General features: G+C 42.1%; 1 protein-coding gene across 1 annotated transcript in view; it reads left to right on the forward strand.

Moving 5' to 3' along the window:
* The first annotated feature begins 2,232 nt into the window (after positions 1–2,232).
* LOC139471236 (endothelin-converting enzyme homolog) overlaps positions 2,233–19,888 on the forward strand; it is a 74,936-nt gene continuing 57,280 nt past the window's right edge. The window contains exon 1 of the mRNA XM_071253530.1: positions 2,233–2,432. The gene's annotated coding sequence lies outside the window, so the exon portion shown is untranslated. The remainder of the gene's footprint in view (positions 2,433–19,888) is intronic.

The following is a 19,888-nucleotide window of genomic DNA, read 5'->3' on the forward strand; positions in this document are numbered from 1 at the left end:
TGTTTTGGCGCCTGTATTAAGCAAGGTAGACTACTCTGAATCAACTGAAACCGCTTTTGTCATCACTCGCATCTTTCCGTAACCCAATCGGCTTGTCCCGGAATGGCGTGAGTTGATCAGCAACGCTGACACAGCACTCGACATGCGTCTGGTTCGTAATTCTGACAATAGTTTGAAGATCATTATGCATTGTCTCCAAGTTCCACAGAACACACTCGGTCGTTTACGTTAACCACACAATCGTGCAGTCAGATTCCTTCACTTCCAAAGGCCCATCGAATGTGTCAGAACCATCTCATACGGACTGGTTTCTGGATGTCTCTGCGCAGTGACCTCTGTATGTTGTTAACAGACGTACTTATTCAGATATCACACCAACCCGTGAAGATCCGGGGTAGAAGAGGTCTTCAGCAACCCATGCTTGCCGTAAAAGGCGACTATGTTTGTCGAAAGAGGCGACTACGGGATCGGGTGGCCAGACTCGCTGACTTGGTTGATGCATGTCAAAGTATCCCAATTTCGGGGATCGATGCTCATGATATCAATCACTGTATTGTCTGATCAAGACTGAGTTATTTACAGACCGAAATATAGCTGAAATATTGCCGAGAGCGGCTTAAAACATACAAACAGACAAACAAAAGATCGCCACAAGGAATAACTTTATGTTTCGCTACCGATATCTTCTTAACATAATAACTGTCAGCATTTATCAGCATTTGGGTTCCCGTACAAATTAAAACTTAAAAATAAACTTATAGCGCACCTTTAATGACAGAAACAGGTATAGATAACGTTCCACAGTTTTCTCCGAACAGCACCTGTTTTATGCAGGTGGATCTAATAAATGGTCATACGATCCGTAAATTGACGGCTATTGGTCTGTCTTAACTCACCATGTAAACGCCATATAGTTATTGCTCTTTATCGAACGTGAAGCACGCTTTATATACGTTCACCGCAAAGTGTATATCTTAATACTTGTTCAACTGTTGTGAGACTATCTCGTTAATCTTTTGATATGTAATCACGAACCACCGGAATCCGATGTTCTGATTTCTTTTATGAAATTTAATGTTGTGTTTACAATCAAACACTCACTCTGGAAACAAATTAGTTTTGGTACGAACTGTTTTATGATTTTTTCACGCAGTGTTGCTTTTCGCTGACGGCAAACACAATCTAGTGTTGAAGTTGAAACATGACTAACAGAGTGCTTGCTTTTGATCTACTGATTGAATCAGTTTGGTTTATCGTCGCTGACAAACTTTAAAAAAAGTTTTTTTAGTCCAAAATACGTGTTTGACCTCCAACTGATTTCGTTTGTGAGTTTTTTTTGTTGCTATTCGGCTGCTTACCTACAAACACAATAGAAGCTGAGAAAAATACATCTTCAACTGCGTAGTGAGCGGGTGAGTGTGGTTTAACGCCGCCGACCAGTCCTTGTTTTATCCGGTTAACGCTAACTGCCAGGCAGGTAACAACAAGTACCATCTTTTAAAGTCTTTTGGGAACCCCCGACCTTTCGCTCTCTGTGCAGACACTATATGCATTAAACCCCGGACGAAGTCCCTTCACTAACATTAAGAGTTCAGATAAAGAATATATCTGTATAAGCTTGACATTGTTTACATATATCTAAGAGAAAACTATTTCCTCTTCAAACCCAGTCCTTTAAATTTCGACCGCTTCCGTTGTGTAGTGGACAGAGCGTCTGACCTGAGCGCGGAAGGTCGGCGGTTCGATCCCCAGGCCGCGTCATTCTCTCTAAGCTCCGTGCAGCGATAGTGTGATCCCTAACGAATCCGTTTACAACTGCACGGCTTAGCCTTTCTGTCATTCACGAATACTGGTGCGTCGAGTTTCGGATTGACATATATTTTTACCAGGCATAAGACAAATTCGATTTCACATGAAATATGAGTTTGGCTATTCGCAAATACTTGCCAGGTTTACCCACATTCTGAAGCAAGAACTCACGCTGTAAGAGCAAAAGAATCTCTCTCAGATCAGTCATCTTTGAAGCGACGGCAGCTTTGATGAGATAAATCAGCCGCCATGTTGTCACAAAAGCATCATGCCAGAGCTAGGGAAAGCTAGCATGCGTCTTAATTGCTGCAGTCAATCTTGAAAACCGGGCTTAGCTAAGTCTTGACAACTCCGGCGCAGGGGCACACGCTGTCTGTAAGCTCAACGGATACATCGCTGAAATACTTCAGAGATTTTCTCCAGACTTCTTCAACTATGTTATGCCGTCTTTGTGTACGGGATTCGGTGACCGAATCTAATCGAAGACGCCGTTCGTCGAGGCGTCTTTTGTGAAACGCGCTATAGTGAAATGTCACTACAAGGGGACTGGGCTGTTAACAACCTGACAGAAAAAGCTGGCATCATCTTGGAGCATGTTGGAATAACATTCTGGCAATATAAAGGTAAGCGATAAATACTCTCTCCAATTTTTTTCAGCTGTTTCCGTGAATGGCGTGTTTCATAGGGAGTTAAATTGTGTGTCGATATAAATATTACCTACCGAGAAACATATACGATGTTTTTTTATCAAACTTTTAATATCATTGTTGTAAGGTTGGGTGTATTTCCGCGGTTGAAATGATGTGGTTACATGGGTGTAAGAATTAAATGTACAGTATTTATATTTCGCTTACAGTATGTAGGTCGGGAATTGTTCAAATTTGGTAGAATTAGAACTGATTGTTTTATAAACGACCAAACCACATTTCACATATCATTTTACACACATTGTGTCAACGATATTGAAGAAATGTCAGTCTGCATCAGGATTAAACAATAATAATCGGTGGGGTAGCCAAGTGGTTACAGCGCTTGCTCGTCTCCAAGAGACGCTAGTTCGATTCACAAACAAGTAAAAGTGTGAAGCCCAGTTTCGTTGTTCTTCCCTGCGATATTTTTTTATTAGTACTCAATCATCATAAGCACTTCTCATCCATTCATTAACTCGTCCAAAAGAGTGTCCTATATTTTTTTGCCGAAGGACGTGGACGCGCATTAATATATTTTTTTTATTAAACAGATGTGCTTTAAAAATGCATTTGGAATGTAACATTGCTTTATGAAATGTTTAATAACCGTGGGCCTCATGTGGTTTATGATTAACTTCCTGTTTATTGGTCTCATGGGACTATCATCACTCAATGGTATCTCCCGGGCCCCACGTCTGTGAGATAAATGCATGTTACTTCCTCGCCAGGGTATTTATACCAGAACAGTTGGGTTTTATTTCAGATGCCTGCTACTAGGGAATGTACTGAAACGCGTTATTGACGTTTTGACCATTCCATGCACAATGCATGCAGAAACAGTCACCGATATAGCTCCCGAAATCAACTTGGTGTTGTATATGACGCCATATTAGGTTAGGCTATTTAGGGTTTAACGTCGCGTCCAAGATTATTTGACTTGTATAGCGACGTGCATGTACGTGTGTGCGTCCGTGCGTCCGTGCGTGTGTGTGTGGATGCGTGTAATAGTCTGGACTTATGCCGATTTATAGTGCTAGCTCGCTGAGATACCATGCCGCAGTTTAACATGAATACCCCACTCAGACACAGTATACTGACTCTGAGAGCCCTCTGAGATATCATGCCACAGTTTAACATGAATACCCCACCCAGACACAGTATACTGACTCCGAGAACCCACTGAGATACCATGCCGCAGTTTAACATGAATACACCAATCAGACACAGTATACTGACTCCGAGAGCCCTCTGAGATACCATGCCGCAGTTTAACATGAATACACCACTAGGCACAGTATACTGACTCCGAGAGCCCTCTGAGATACCATGCCACAGTTTAATATGAATACCCCACTCACAGTATAGTGACTCTGAGAGCCCTCTGAGATACCATGCCACAGTTTAACATGAATACCCCACTCAGACACAGTGTACTGACTCTGACAGCCCAATGAGATACCATGTCGCAGTTTAACATGAATACCCCACTCAGACACAGTATACTGACTCCGATAGACCACTGAGATACCATGCCGCAGTTTAACATGAATACCCCACTCAGACACAGTATACTTACTCCTAGAGCCCAATGAGATACCATGTCGCAGTTTAACATGAATACACCACTCAGACACAGTGTACTGACTCCGAGAGCCCACCGAGATACCATGCCGCAGTTTAACATGGATACCCCACTAGGCACAGTATACTGACTCCGAGAGCCCTCTGAGATACCATGCCGTAGTTTAACATGAATACCCCACTCAGACACAGTACACTGACTCTGAGAGCCCTCTGAGATACCATGCCGTAGTTTAACATGAAAACCCCACCCAGACACAGTGTACTGACTCTGAGAGACCACTGAGATACCATGCCGCAGTTTAGCGCAAGATTCCAGCTATACGACGGCGGTCTGTAAATAATCCACCCCGGACTGGACAATCCAGTGATTGACATCATGAGCATCAATCTACGCAGTTGGGATACGACGACATTCAAACTATCTTGGATAAATTGAATTTTTCTATTGGTTGAAAAGAATTGCTGAAACGTATGTATTGAGATTATTTGTCAGTGATTGGGTTATAGCTCATGACTTGAAGTAGCTCACCTCTTTTAAGCCCAGTAGCATTTATCAATAATGTTGAGTCAGCTACAAAAGAAAAAATTGTTTGTGCCGAGAAATAAAAAAACAACAGGTAATCGAGACACACATAGTGTCTTGAGTTGACGTTTTATACTGTAGCTACGTACGTTATGGTCATTCATGGTGGGATTGGGGGCACGGGTGGCCCAGTCGTCTAAGGGGCTGCAATTCGCTGTGCAGAGTTGCGTCCCTTGGGTACGCCAGAAACCTTTGATTGTGGGTTCGAATCCCGGTTCGCCCCGATTATGTTTCGAGGTTTGTCAGCACCATACCCGTACTCGTGGGTTTCATCCAAGTGGTAAACGTCTAAGACCTGCATCACTTCGGGCTTTCCTCCCACATTAAGCTGACACGCCGATATAACTGGAATACTGTTAAAAGCGGCGTTAAACCCAACTCACTCACTCAGTCATGGTGGGATTGGTCAAGCGTGTCTGATGGTCACGGGGCAGAACCCCACTCTCTCCGATTATCCAGTTTAATATCTGTTATTTTTTTCTGACAAATACCCAGGACCAATACGTCACCATACCGTCACTCGTTAGAGTAATTTAACTGGGGGGAGATATTTTCGTCGAGCTGTTAGAATCAGACTCCAAAAGAACCTATAGTAACTAATAGGTCAGGGTTTTTATCATAATGGAATGGAGATATTACACACTGGATAATCGAGGATAGAGTCCCACTATATAAATCTTTTGATGAACGGAATTTGTTTATTAAAATATATTTATCAACGTCAGTGTATATTGTGATGACAATATTAAGCCCATGTCAAAACACTATGACGAGCATGTCGACAAACTTACATCATCACATACTGCACAATGAAACATTCATTGAAAAATAAACAAACAAAATATTTTAGAAACGGTCTTAATGACCCCTTTGAGAATCTGGGCAGGTGAGCTCCAGTGCCGCACGCAGGTAGTAAGCGTCGGTGTCCCGGTATAAACTCTCCGCCCGGAGATTTTATACCGGTACAGATTCTTCCACGGCGAATCTGTTCTGAAATAAAATCTTCCCCGGGCGGATATATTTCGCGCCCCCCTCAGTATAAAGTCTCCCCCCTGATTATTCGGTTTGCTGCATTGTCTTTAAGTACTATATTCTTTAAATAGTTATCTTTAATGTAAGGAGGGTTACTTTAAACATAGATTATGAAATATGGTCATAATGAATTGATATTTCAGCATATTTTATTTCAATTGGTAACTGTACCTTCCACCCTAAAATAATTATAAGACATAATCATACCTCAGCTATTGAACTGCATGGCAAGATTTTATTTCGCAACGTGGGGGAGAGTTTATTTCGAGAGGGGCGGAACTATACCGGTATAAATTCGCCGGGGGAAGATTTTATTCTGGGGGGAATATATTTCGTGACACCGGCTGAAGGGAATCACGTGATACAATATGTGACGTGGCCTTATCGGTGTGCATGCTACCAGCCTCTGCTTTTGCCTGGTACATACTCAAGTATTGATAGACTGTCGTTAAAAAGGAAATATTGCTGTTCGCGTCGTAAAATAACATCCTTTCACTCACGAACTCTGTAATGGTCAGTTGGGTATGGCTAGCTGCTAGCTGGCGCGTCTTTGCAACTGTTTCCTGTGTACACAAAGCGGTGGTCAGTGGTGTGCAATGCACGATTTCCTACTGGAGCTGCACGAATGACAATGCCGGATGTTGGCGCCACCTATTGCAATGGGTAATATTAGGGTTTAACTATTTTCCACGTGAGACATTGGTCATGTGATATATAGCTGGACTGATAGGGATTATAACATTCGTATGTGTGTCATTCTGATTTTAAAAATGGTCCCTGTCGGATTGGAAATTAATCCCCCTGAATTATTAGGATACATCCACGAATATAAGAACCTCATGAATTTTCCGCGATTTGTTCTTCCTGCAAGTAACGAAGATACAGGCTCCTATTTCGATAAAAGTGTCAACATGACGTCCCACAGTGATAGATTGTGACGTCATTATGCATAACATAAACAATTCTGGCTACATTACATCAACAATGACGTTGGGCACGTGAAATAATTATTACACGTGTGCTTTGTATTTAAGAAATAAACGGCGTTGGGAGTTGTTTATCGTGCAGTAAAGCACTGTAGTGTTTTATTGTATTATAAACAACGACCACGGAGCGTTTAGTTTTTATATGAGGTATCAATAATATGTACAGTCTCTTTAAGGATGATGATAAAATGTACATCGTTCGGCCGTTTAGCGTTTAGCTGGGTTGCCCAGCTACATCTATGGGGATACTCACTGGACACTCCCCTCTCAAATATAACGTCGTCCATTTTAAGACGTCTTCAAGTTGCGAGCGCATGTTAGAATCTTCAGAAATGACGCCATGATAGATGTTTATAAACCACTCTTCGTTCTTCACTGTTCTTTGCGATTTATCGAGCACAAATGGAGCATCCAGATATCTAGATATCTGTCGCGACAGTTTAAACTGACTTCATTTCACCACGCGTAACCATTTACGTTAAATCAAATTGAAACTTGCGAAAGTGGTCGCGGGGTACGTCACGCTCAGCGGGACCCTCGATCTATCGGTAGTCGTACATTGCAAATTGATATAACGCGATTGTATAATGTCTGTAGTAGCTATATGCACAACTAAAATAGACTACAAAGCGAATTGGATCCGTGTGACTATCTTGTTTGGTCTGATAAAGTGTTGTAAATATCTCGTCATGAGATTCCTAAAGTTCCGTCTCGTAACGTTCTGTGAAAGTGAATGACGTCTCATTATGTTTTATGAATGATAAAAAGTAGTTCCGGTGTGACAGAGGTCACGGTTATCCAATCAAAACGAATAAAACTAGGTCAACCTTGTACGCCACACGTGTGACGTACGGATTTAGTATCTCACCGCCCGAATCTTCTCCACGTGGGTATTAAACAGTTAAAAAGTACAGCTAACCAGCTTCTGTGGCAGAGATATTAATGATGCCATTTGAATGTGACGTCATAGTATCCAATGACGTCACAATGGTCTGCAAATCATTGTGATGAAATTTCACTGTAGTGATATTTCCTAGGATACACCAAACGATATACCCAAGAAGCTGGTTTTGGATGATAAAAAACCCCTCTCCTACCCAGAGTTCCATGCGGCCCTCAGCCAGCTAGCATAGTACCTCTGCCACAGGCCAGCGCCATGTGACGATTCGTCACATCTTTCACTGTCCATTCAAAATATTGCGTATGCTTTTCATCCGTTTCATGTTTGACAAGTCTACACATTTTCATAAACAAATGTCAAAGAATGGTTACGGTTCATTAGGAAAATATCCCAAAACTTGAAAATCTGCTTGTTTTTGCGTAGTTATCCTTTGTTTACATTGGTTGTACGGCTCCACGTGCTGTCATCGAAGCCCAACGGAGAGCTAGCAATACGGTCACTGTGATGTATAAATACATATTGTCATGCAACTCACTGTCGTAGTTGTAGTAGCATATCTATATAATTATGCAAAGGACTATGTAAAGCGCCCCAAATACTTGCATTAGTCCTTTCTATGCTGATTTCTGAAAAAGCGCGTTTGTTTACAAACAAGAGAAAAGTCTGGTCACGTGATATGCAAATTAGCCTGTGGCAGTGGTGTTTTGCTGAGTCACCACTGCGCCGGAGTGTGGATGAAATCGAGTTACTTGACAAGAAAAGACAACGATCTTGCCGACCCTCACTCTCTGTAAACAACGGTGTCAGTCATTCGTCACCACTCGCCCCTTTCCGTAACCTGCATGAAGACTCGTTCCCCTATCGATGAATGTTATGTGCGAAAATACGACAAACCAATCAGAATGCGCTTATGATTTCAAGTTCTTCGTCAAAGAATCCCTCAGAAATAGTTTTTGATTTTACATATGTCTTGCATCTAAAAATATACCCAAGACACAGTTGAATGTGTTCAACCATACTGTATAACTTCGCATGTCCCGATGTGCTTTAAATTACATCTGAAATATATATAATATATGGGGAAAGATAAGTGAACAATCACGCAACGAGTTAACAATTGTTTTAGGCATGCCCGTTTGCGCTTAGACGGAACCCGGTCGCAAAAATATCAACGAGAGGGGCACGAGTCGCTATTCGGCTTGTCCCGGAATAACACGAGTTGGTCACGAATGCGGTGTCAGTAAGGCACACTGAAAGTAGTTCCGGTGAAAGGTGGTATTCAGGATTACATGCAGGTAGGGAAATAGCATTATTTCACCCCCAGTGACATACAATACTTCATCACTAAATACCAAAAAACCTCCATGGACTGTGTGGTAGCCTAGTGGCTAAAGCGTTCGGTCGTCCTGCCGAAGACCCGGGTTCAATTCCCAACACGGGTACAGGTTGTGAAGCCCATTTCTGGTGTTCCACGTCGTGATAGTGCTAAAATATTGGTAAGGGCTGCGTGAACCGATACTCACTCATAAATAAATACATATATTAAATAGCTCAGAATCGTATGTACAGCGGACCCGTGAAGATTCCGGGGTAGAATAGGTCTTCAGCAGCCCATGCTTGCCGTAAAAGGTGACTATGCTTGTCGTAAAAGGCGACTAACGGGATCGGGTGGTCAGGCTCGCTGACTTGGTTGATGCATGTCATCGATCCCAAATGCTCGGATAGATGCTCATGATATTAATCACTGGATTGTCTGGTCCAGACTCGATTATTTACAGACCGCCGTCATATAGCTGGAATATTGCTGAGTGCAGCGTTGAACAAAAAACCAACCAACATATGTACAGCGCGAAATACTGAAACTATCTTGAGTTATAAACTGTTAGATCACTGAGTTTATTGTCCATCGATTGCTATGGACTCAAGTTGTCACGGAACATCTTCTACAGTCGCTAGATAACACGAGACCTCACCATGAGTTAAAAACAGAACTCTTATGGTCGTAACTGCACGCACTTCCTTGTTTAAGTGCCAAATGAATGTCATTGCGCCGTCGTTTGTTTGATATTTTATTTTGTGTTATTTTTACATTCGCAACACATTCGCATACATTCGCATTCAGAAGGAAGTCCTAGGCATCGCGTCCCTGAATGGCTCCGAGTACAGCAAACATATTTCACACAAGCCGTTCAATTTTGAACTGTGCGATCAGTTGTCTAAACCGTTTTAGATGGAGTGGGTGAAGATTGTGTTGTGCCGCAATCAACCAAATCCAGCTGTATCACAGAGTGTCGTTATAAAAAAGTACATCCTTTGTCTATCAGCTTACTCGTGGTCGAGACTTTCATGTAGTGGCAAACATCTCGGGAATTCCCCGACATTTTAAACTGACACGCCGTGATGCATATTCTTTAACTGCCGAATGATGCACACACTGTCTGGAGACCATAATAATACTCACCACCAAAAGAAACGAGAACCACAGAAACATATAGGGAAGTATGTAAGAGATGTTTCCAATGCGTACCACTTTATGACAAAACCAACAATAAGTCAAGTGTTACCACAGAGTGCCTTTATTCTCATCACGATATGCTGCACGTGATTTCAAAACTTTACACGCTAATCCTGCTAATCGAGTCATGGATCTATGACGTCACATGTGATGCGTTCACGAGCGTCGGTTCACACAACATATCGCTGTGCATCGAACCAATCTAAAATCTCGTGACTATGAGAACCTTTTTTCATATTATTAACCAACATGTATGGTATTCTCGTCCCTTTTGTCGGTGAGTATATATGCAGATGCTTTAATCTTACTCAGCCCGTGTAAGATTGGTTCATGAGAGATCAATTGCCCTCTTGTGGTTGACGATATCAACCAACTGGTTTCATGGGGCTATCTTCACTTAATGATATCTCACGGGCCCAAGACCTATTCTAACCCGCCTTAGGACGTTATCCGGGAGTTACATATGGCCCCCGTGGGAATTCCGGGTTAGGACAGATCCTCACCAACTGGTCTGTCATACAGACCCTGAAACAAATATAATCAATACATCCCATGCAAGTCTATGATAGTGGGTAAATCTAGATTAATGCAGTTTCTGAAAACGAAGAGCGTCTCTGGGCTTCTTTTTATTATATTTTACTAAGATACGAAATTAACAACTCTTATTTTTGTAATATATTTCCATTCCCGAGACTAGATCAACCCATCAAGCTATACCTTTCGTAACAGGCGATTTAATGGATAGGGTGATAATGCTCGGTGACTTATCCGACTGCGGGTCATCGTCATGGACGGATCGATGCTCATAATATCAATCACTGGTTTGTCTTGTTCAGACTCGTTTATTTGCAGGGCGCCGTTATATCTGCAATAATTATTATAGAGTTGTTAAACAACACATACACTCTTTTCAGTATTGTTTGTGATTGAACACGTTCCTCCAATGATCAAATCAGCGTTAACCACGGTTTTTTTTATAACTGTGCTAACGTTAAAGTGCCTATATACAGTACTATCTTACGTTGGTCATGTTTTAAGGCATGTGTGTGTGTGTGTATTGGTCGCTTTTTCTGTTATAATCCCTATAGAAACAATATCACGGAAGTGGACGCTAAGATTGGACGCCAAAGTTGCACCCAGATACGATCCTGGTCATATGCATAGTGAGTGAGTAAGTGGTTGATATTAAGAGCACCTGTCCACGTCTTCTGGACATAACAATTTACAGTAACTCAGGTATATATTTAAATCCATTTTGAAAGGGGAACAAAAAGCGTTTTCATAATTATATGTTAAACAATGAAATATTAGATGTACTATTGTGTCTGTACATCTTTCATTCTATAATATTCTATACCACCTTTGACAGGGATAAACATATCTTTCCATCATACACGAGACAAATTTTCCTGATCTGTTAGGTGTATATTTAAACAGAATGACATCTGATGATCTCTATCAAACGTTGAGTGGTATGGTTAAAATCGGTCTATATATGAAGTACATATTGGAACTACAGCAAACTACGGTTATAACGAACTCAAAGGGACCACTAATTTAAGTTCGTAATAACCGTAGTTCGTAATATGCATATATACAGCATATATTCATTGAATGGCCGGGACTAAAAAATAAGCTCGTTATATCGGTCAGTTCGTTATAAGCGTGTTCGTTATAAACGTAGTTTATTGTATATTCTCATATGATGGTTCGTTGTCGCCAAAGACAAAATACAAATTCAATTGCAGTTATTAAACACCCAAAACAAATTGCAAGGAAACAAAACTTCACAGTCCCCCAACACATTCCGTTGATAGATAGAATCAAAATGATACCAAACCGTTTTCAAATACAAATTTCAGATAAAGAGTATTCAAATTAGCAATTACCTTGCCATAAAACGTTCACGGGCAATGTGGACTTAAAATTCCGATCACTTCAAAGTAAAAACCTCTATTCACACCATCATACAGGCCTATATTGATGTTATCGAAGACGCAAATGTCATTGGCAACACTGAATAGCACCGAGATCCGCGGCAAGCGGTCCCCGAAAGACAACGTTTAGCTGCAGATTGACCCCCGGGCAATCTTCTCGCTCGGAGTGACATGAATCTCCGTGTGTGCACACATCATCTAACTTCTATAAAGGCGGGGAATATCATACCGACCTACTGGACATTTAATCAGCGTTGTTTGGCTTTGTCTGGGACGGCCGTCTCTCGTTGGCCACGCGCGACATCACGGGTTAGAGCACTTGACTGTGTGGTGAGCTGTGGACGGTAAGGCTGTATAGATAGGTTGGCTTCCTGTTCTGTGACCCCTTGGGGGGACGGTTCAGAAGGGGTCCTCAGCATCCTTGCTTGACTCTGTGGGGATGCAGAATAGGTTCTCATCACCCGTGTTTTACAGCAAGCGTTATTGTTTCTTTGTGGGAATAAATCCTGTCAGAATAATTCCCATGCAGCCCCCAAATCACACTGTAGTGAGTGTGTTGTGTTTAACGCCGCTTTTAACAGTATTCCAGTTATATCGCGGCGTGTCAGCTTAATGTGGGAGGAAAGCCCGAAGTGATGCAGGTCTTAGACGTTTACCACTTTGGTGAAACCCACGAGCACGGGTATGGTGCTGACAAACCTAGAAACATAATCGGGTCGAACCGGGATTCGAACCCACAATCATAGGTTTCTGGCGTGCCCAAGGGACGCAACTCTGCACAGCGAATCGCTGGGCCTTAGACGACTTGGCCACCCGTGCCCCCAAATCACGATGTAAGGCCACAGATCCATGGTACATAACGTAAAGGGAGGTGAGGTGAGATGGGGTTTAACGTCACGTCCAAGATTATTGCATTTATATAGCGACGTGCATGCACGTGTGTGTGTGGCTGCTTGTACTAGTCCGGATTAATGCCGATTTTGGTGCTAGCCCACTGAGATACCACGCCGCAGTTTAACGTGAATACCCACCCAGACATAGTACTTGTTTTAGTCCCGTAACGCCGGGTTCCAGGCAGAGTAACAACAAGTACCATCTTTTAACGTCTTTTGGTGTAACGTAGCCGGGGATCGAACCCCGAACCTTTCGCTCTCCTGGCGGACGCTCTACCACTAGACCACGGAGGCGGTCACATGATGCACAGAAGCGGCTGTAGAGTTTACAAAAATGCAGTTCCTAACTTAGCATAACATATAAACAATGTAAAGTTTAGAGTTATCTTCTTGTTGGTACATGACATAAATGAAGTAACTGTGTCTATACTGATGTACATAATATTATTTTCATAATTCATCGTATCTGTAGCAAACTAACAAACAATATTTCCATCTTTAACCTTGTCCAAAGAACAATGGGTACATGATAGTAAATCTCTATGTTTAACCATGTGTGTGCCAACTAGTCAATAATATATGCGTGTGTCAACTAGCAAATAGTCTATGTGTTACAGGGGCGGTCGGGTAGACTAGTGGTTAAAGCGTTCGCACGTCTTGCCGAAGACCCGGGTTCGATTCCCGACATGGGTACAATGTGTGAAGCCCATTACTGGTGTCCCCCGCCGTGATATTGCTGGAAAATTGCTAAAAGCGGCATAAAACCGTACTCACTCACTCTCTATGCGTTACATCTGAATTGTAGCAAAGATATTCAACATTTACTAAGATTAACATTCAAAATATTGTATTCTGCCGACATATGATAATTTATAACGATTATACTACACATTTGTTTGAGGATTCTACAATGGATCTCGATTTTTGAAAGTACAAATCTATACGAGTTTGACTTATCGATAATAATAACTCATTGTGATTCCTGTAATAGATTTTGAATTTTCCAGATTGTGGGTGTATTGTTTGTTTGTTGTTTAACGCCACACTTAGCAATATTCAATCTATATGACGGCGGTCTGTAAATAATCGAGGCTGGGCTAGAGAATCTAGTGATTGACATCATGAGCATCGATCCACGCAACTGGGATACCAGGGCAAGCATCAACCAAGTCAGCGAGCCTGACCACCCGATCCCATTAGTCGCCTCTTACGACAAGCATAGTTGTCTTTTACGGCAAGCATGGGTTGCTGAAGACCTATCCTACCCCGGATCTTCACGGGTGGATTAAACTATGAAGTCGAAGCTGCATGTCGAGTGTGTGTTACAGAACCTCGGAACTCCTGACAACGAGTTTAATGAGACTGCGCAGGTCGTTCACGTCTGTTAGCGATCCTGGCATGGCTAAGGGAAGCAACTGTTTTCAGCGAATGCAAGGCGTTAGAACGTTGAGCCTCCCATACCAAAGTATTGCTTTTGTAAATTAAACAAGTATTACATATGTATCAAGGATCGTAAATTAATTGTGTCTCATCTGTATCCAATGATTTTATACAAACTCGTTTTGTTTATTTCTGTCATCGTTACATGGCCAGTTACTCTTCAGTGAGTGAGTGAGTTGGGTTTAACACTGCTTTTAACAGTATTCCAGTTATACCACGGCGTGTCAGCTTAATGTAGGAGGAAAGCCCGAAGTGATGCAGGTTTCAGACGTTTACCACTTCGGTGAAACCCACTAGAACGGGTATGGTGCTGGCAAACCTAGAAACATAATCGGGGCGAACCGGGATTCGAACCTACAATCATAGGTTTCTGGCGTGCCCAAGGGACGCAACTCTGCACAGCGAATCCCCCAGTTACTCATCAGGGTAGCTGCCTCTGTCTGAACTCAACACGTTGCCTTAAGCCCGCTGCGCTTCACACATCATGATGACTTGTGCTGAAATTACAACTAGGGCTAATTCACGTTGAAAACAAAGTACACTTATTCCTTTTTCAAAATGGCGGCGCTGTGAGCAGACGGCAGGAAGTCAGTGTATTCCTACGCGGCGTGTAACAACCTCTCACGTCATTACGCTGAATGAAGGAGGAGCGGAAAAGCAAGCAATCGTCTTGTTATATAATTCGCGTGCCCTTGAAGTGAAAACTGACGCACGTAATTGAAGCGATTGGTGAAATATTGAGCGGAAGGAACGAGCCCTAGGACTTAATCCGCCGAACTGGGATGAGGGAAGGTCTATGCTATTGCTGCAGTGGAAGACAGCTGACATTGAGAGCTTCAATCGCATGGAGAAATTGCTCAAACGCATCGACATCCTTTTCTGTACTTTAACTCACAATATTACACTAAGCTACGTTGACGAATTTGATGATGTGATAGAGGTTTCAAATTCTCTCTTATAAATACCTGAGGTGTAGTTGGTCAGGCGTTCTGACATGTGGAATTATATTGATTTGAGTTTGTGAATTAGGTCTCTTAAAAATCGTACACATCATTTCACTTGAGGAATTGGTCTAGACGATCAGGAGCGCGCTACAGAACAGAGGCAGTGAGAAGATCGCATAGACGTATTGTTTGCCTGTCTCAGAAAGAATAATTTGAAAACTGGAAGCTTTTGTCTCGGCGTGAGAGTGATCTTAGTGTCCAGTCGGGCCTTAAGTCAACTCTGGTCCGTTAAACTTGGTGTTACTTACATGTAACCCGCCAGGAAAAAATCAGATGCTTTTTTTGTCTCTGAGTGAGACTGGGAACGATGCTTTTGAAGCTTCGTAGACTTTTCAATCCTTTTCCTTGGCAGTTGTCAATATTTCAGAATTCATGGAATGCCAGTGATTAAATTTATTGGTTCCGACTTCTTCTAAATCCCAAGAGAGTTTATTAATGCCTACTCCTTGAAATTAATGTTTTGACAAGAGGAGTGAGTGATATTTTTTATCGCATCAATCAACAAAACAACATGGCCACGAATATGAGAAGCTATTCATGATCAGGAACTCATTACCATTACCAGTGGGTGACATTTCCATCTAAATACAGGAACGACTCGTCGATGTCAACTTATATGCATTTAACACTACGAAGGTACTCGTTACAAGTAAATAATCAACATTTGAGCACATCATCATTATGTAATCATAGGCGTCAATTTCAAATATTAACACTGTAATACCTTCCAAATATAGATAATATGATGTGATATGTCCTTCAGATTTAGACAATATGATGTGAGATGTCCTCCAAATATAGACAATATGATGTGAGATGTCCTTCAAATATAGACAATATGACATATGATGTCCTCCAGATATGGACAATATGACAAAAGATGCCCTCCACATAGAGACAGTATCTCATGTCCTCCAAATATAGTCACTAAAATGTGAGATGTCATACACACAGAGTATAACTTGTCAATAACTTTTCTCTCAAATACATTCTGAGTTTCCCTCGAAATATAAACTAAATATTATTAGTTGTGATATTAGGTGCAGCTGTTGCAGCCAGTACACATACATGCGCATACGGTAACCAGCTTGCACCATTGATGTAAGGTGTGCTTGTTAATTAGGCTGGCTTGGCTATTGGCAGGTGATTAGAAGGTATATCCTGCCTTTGACGTAATTGAATCAATCTCAGTAAATTGAGTGTGAAGAGTTGATAGTTTGCGAGGGCTGGTCTGTGAACGCTACTTTTCTATTTTGAACTGTCCGAGTTATCGGGGGAATTGTATGCATAATTTAGATACTTGGGACCCCCAAATGAATTCGAGACAAACGGTAATTCGACACCCCCAGCTCGACAGATCCGAGTATGAATGATCGCAGGAATTCGCAGGGACCGGAAAGTGTAGTTCAAGCAATCGGGAAATCGACATCGACAAATTCATGTTCGACACAACGTTAAATGGATGAGTATGGTTTTACGCCGCTTTTAGCAATATTCGAGCAATATCACGGCGGGGACACCGGAAATGGGCTTAACACATTGTACCCATGTCGGGAATCGAACTCGGCGTGACGAGCGAACGCTTTAACCACTAGGCTACCACACCAGTACAGCTCTTTTTTTATGCATTATATAATTGGAGGTGCGTATCATTTTGCAAGTATATATGCATTATACAATGGGAAGTGTATATCACCAGTACAGCTCTTTTTGCCAGCTTATACGCATTATATGATTTGAGGTGTATATCATTTTGCCAGTATATCTGCATTATATAATGGGAAGTGTATATCACCAGTACAGCTCTTTTTGCCAGTTAATATGCATTATATAATTGGAGGTGTGTATCATTTTGCCAGTATATATGCATCATACAATGGGAAGTGTATATCACCAGGACAGCTCTTTTTGCCAGTTAATATGCATTATATAATTGGAGGTGTGTATCATTTTGCCAGTATATATGCATTATACAATAGGAAGTGTATATCACCAGTAAAGCTCTTTTTGCAAGTATATATGCATTATATAATTGGAGATGTATATCATTTTGCTATACGCATACACGCATTATACAATCATAAGTGTATATCACCAGTACAGCTCTTTTCTCCAGTATAATTATTATGTGTGCGAAGAAAGGTGTAAAAAGATTTGTTTGTTTCTTTCATATTTTCATATTATTAATGTCTCCCTTTTCACAGACAAACGACTGGCGCTACTGATCGTTTGTACCAAAGATTTCCTGTTTGTGTCTGACCAAAATTTCAGCAAACAAACATTGTTTCATTTGAAAATAGTATTATTTCATTTGTGTTCCATTTAGTAAATACAATTCATTTTAGGCTGTGGCTTCAAAATGTCCTAATACACACTGTTTTTTTGTTGATGCTATGGTGGTGAGTGAGTTGGGTTTAACGCCGCTTTGAGAAGTATTCCCGTTACATTACGGTGTACATGATGTGAGGGAGGAAGCCTGAAGTAATTCAGGTCTAAGACGTTTACCACTGTGGTAATACCCGCGAGCACGGGTATGGTGCTGTCAAACTTAAGATCATAATCAGGGCGAACCGGAAATCGAACAAAATATTATAGGAAATCTAACTTTACTTAGGAACGCAAATGACCCGTGAAGATCCGGGGGAAAATATGTCTTCAGCAACCCATGCTTGCCGTAAAAAAACGACTATGCTTGTCGTAAGAGGCAACTAACGGGATCGGGTTGTCAGGCTCGCTGACTTGGTTTATGCATGTCATCGTATCCCAATTGCGTGGATGGATGCTCAAGATGTCAATCACCAGATTGTCTGGTCCAGACTCGATTATTTACAGACCGCCGTCATATAGATGGAATATTCCTGAGTGCGGCGTTTAGCCTCAGTCACACAGACAATGCGACCACGATGCAACCCCCCGGCGACCAATATATTTGACAATCGCAATGAGGTTTCAAGGGTCTCTGAAAGGTTTCACTGAGGTCGCCACAAGGTTTAAGAGCGGTCGCAAAACCCAGTCGGTCGCAACCAGTCTTTCGAACATACACAAAAGACTGGCTGTGACCGATTTGGTCGCTCAGAGGTTTCATTGGTCTCCTAGTGGTCCCTCAGCGGTGTTATTCTAATCGCAGATTGGTTTCCACTGTGCGGCGATCGGTTTCGTCTACACAAGGGTGTTGACTCTTTGCAACCTAGTGGCGACCTATCGGTGATTGATCAGTGACGAGGCGATGATCGACCGGCGCTTCATCGGTGACTGATTGTCGATCGGTTGCAAATTGTTTTCCAAGCGTGCGTTGATCATTCGTCGTTGGGTTTGCAACATGTCCCCGTCTGGAAAAAGACCTGTCTGTGCATTACAGCATAATTTTGCCATAAGTACTCAGAGAGTTCACATCCATTATTTCCATTCATCACTATGGTCCATAAAGGCAGGAACACAAAGGAACCAGAAATTGTAGAAGAGACAATAGAGACAACTGCTGTGGTGCACAGGTCTGCTACAATGGAGCCAGAGCCAACAATACCTCAACAAAAGAAGAGGCAGATACCTGATGAGGAGGAAGAGCCAGAGATGTCCGATGTTGACAGGCTTCTGAGCTAGCCCATGAAATCACCACGACTTTCTGTCTTCAACTCTGCCATCGGATTCTCATAGTCTCCTAGCTGTGGCCTTCTTGCTATCCAAGATCTCAGCCAATACTAATTTAGCATTGTCCTCCTCATTCTTCTGTACATCATCATGGCAGCAACTGCAGCATTTTGATTTATTCTTTGCAGGCGGGGCAACCGCAGCTGTTCTGCTGTTAACATCTGGACAACTAGCAAAGAAATGATTTGATTCAGAAAAGCACCCTTGTTATACGCATTATGTTTTGATCGGTGATCGACCGACACCTAGACAACGACCAGTCCCCGTTCAGTTGCAACCAGTCACCGAAGATTCTCTGACCGGTTGCACATGTCGCCGTATCTGCTGTTGCCGATCAATCACTGACTAGTTGCAAAACCAGTCGGTCGCAAAGGAAATCATTCGCCAAGAGGTTGCATCGCGGTCGCATTGTCTGTGTGAGTGTAGCTTTAAACAACAAACAACGAACGCAACTCTGCAAAGCGACTAAACCGGTGATCAAAGGGAAGGTGACTTGAGACGTGGGTTGTAACTGCACGTGCTTGCATTGTGTGAATTCAAATCATCTTTTCTGATTCTCGTAAACCTATCAACGTGGGTTCGAATGTTTTTCAACACCATACCCGTGCTCGTGGGTTTCACCGAAGTGGTAAACGTCTGAGACCTGCATCAGTTTGGGCTTTCCTCCCGCATAAGCTGACACCGTGATATAACTGGAATACTGTTCAAAGCGGCGTTAAACCCGACTCACTCACTCACTCTCATACTCGTTTTCAAGGAAACGCGATTATACTAGTTCCCTGGACTGCGTCCGGTGTAGGTTGTTCAATAACGTCTTTAGTGGTGTTGATTAAGTGAGTTCCCGCAACTTCTATCCAAATGTTGATG

Source organism: Haliotis cracherodii, unplaced genomic scaffold, assembly GCF_022045235.1.
Source record: "Haliotis cracherodii isolate W230 unplaced genomic scaffold, xgHalCrac1.p SCAF_22, whole genome shotgun sequence".
Taxonomy (NCBI): Eukaryota; Metazoa; Mollusca; class Gastropoda; order Lepetellida; family Haliotidae; genus Haliotis; species Haliotis cracherodii.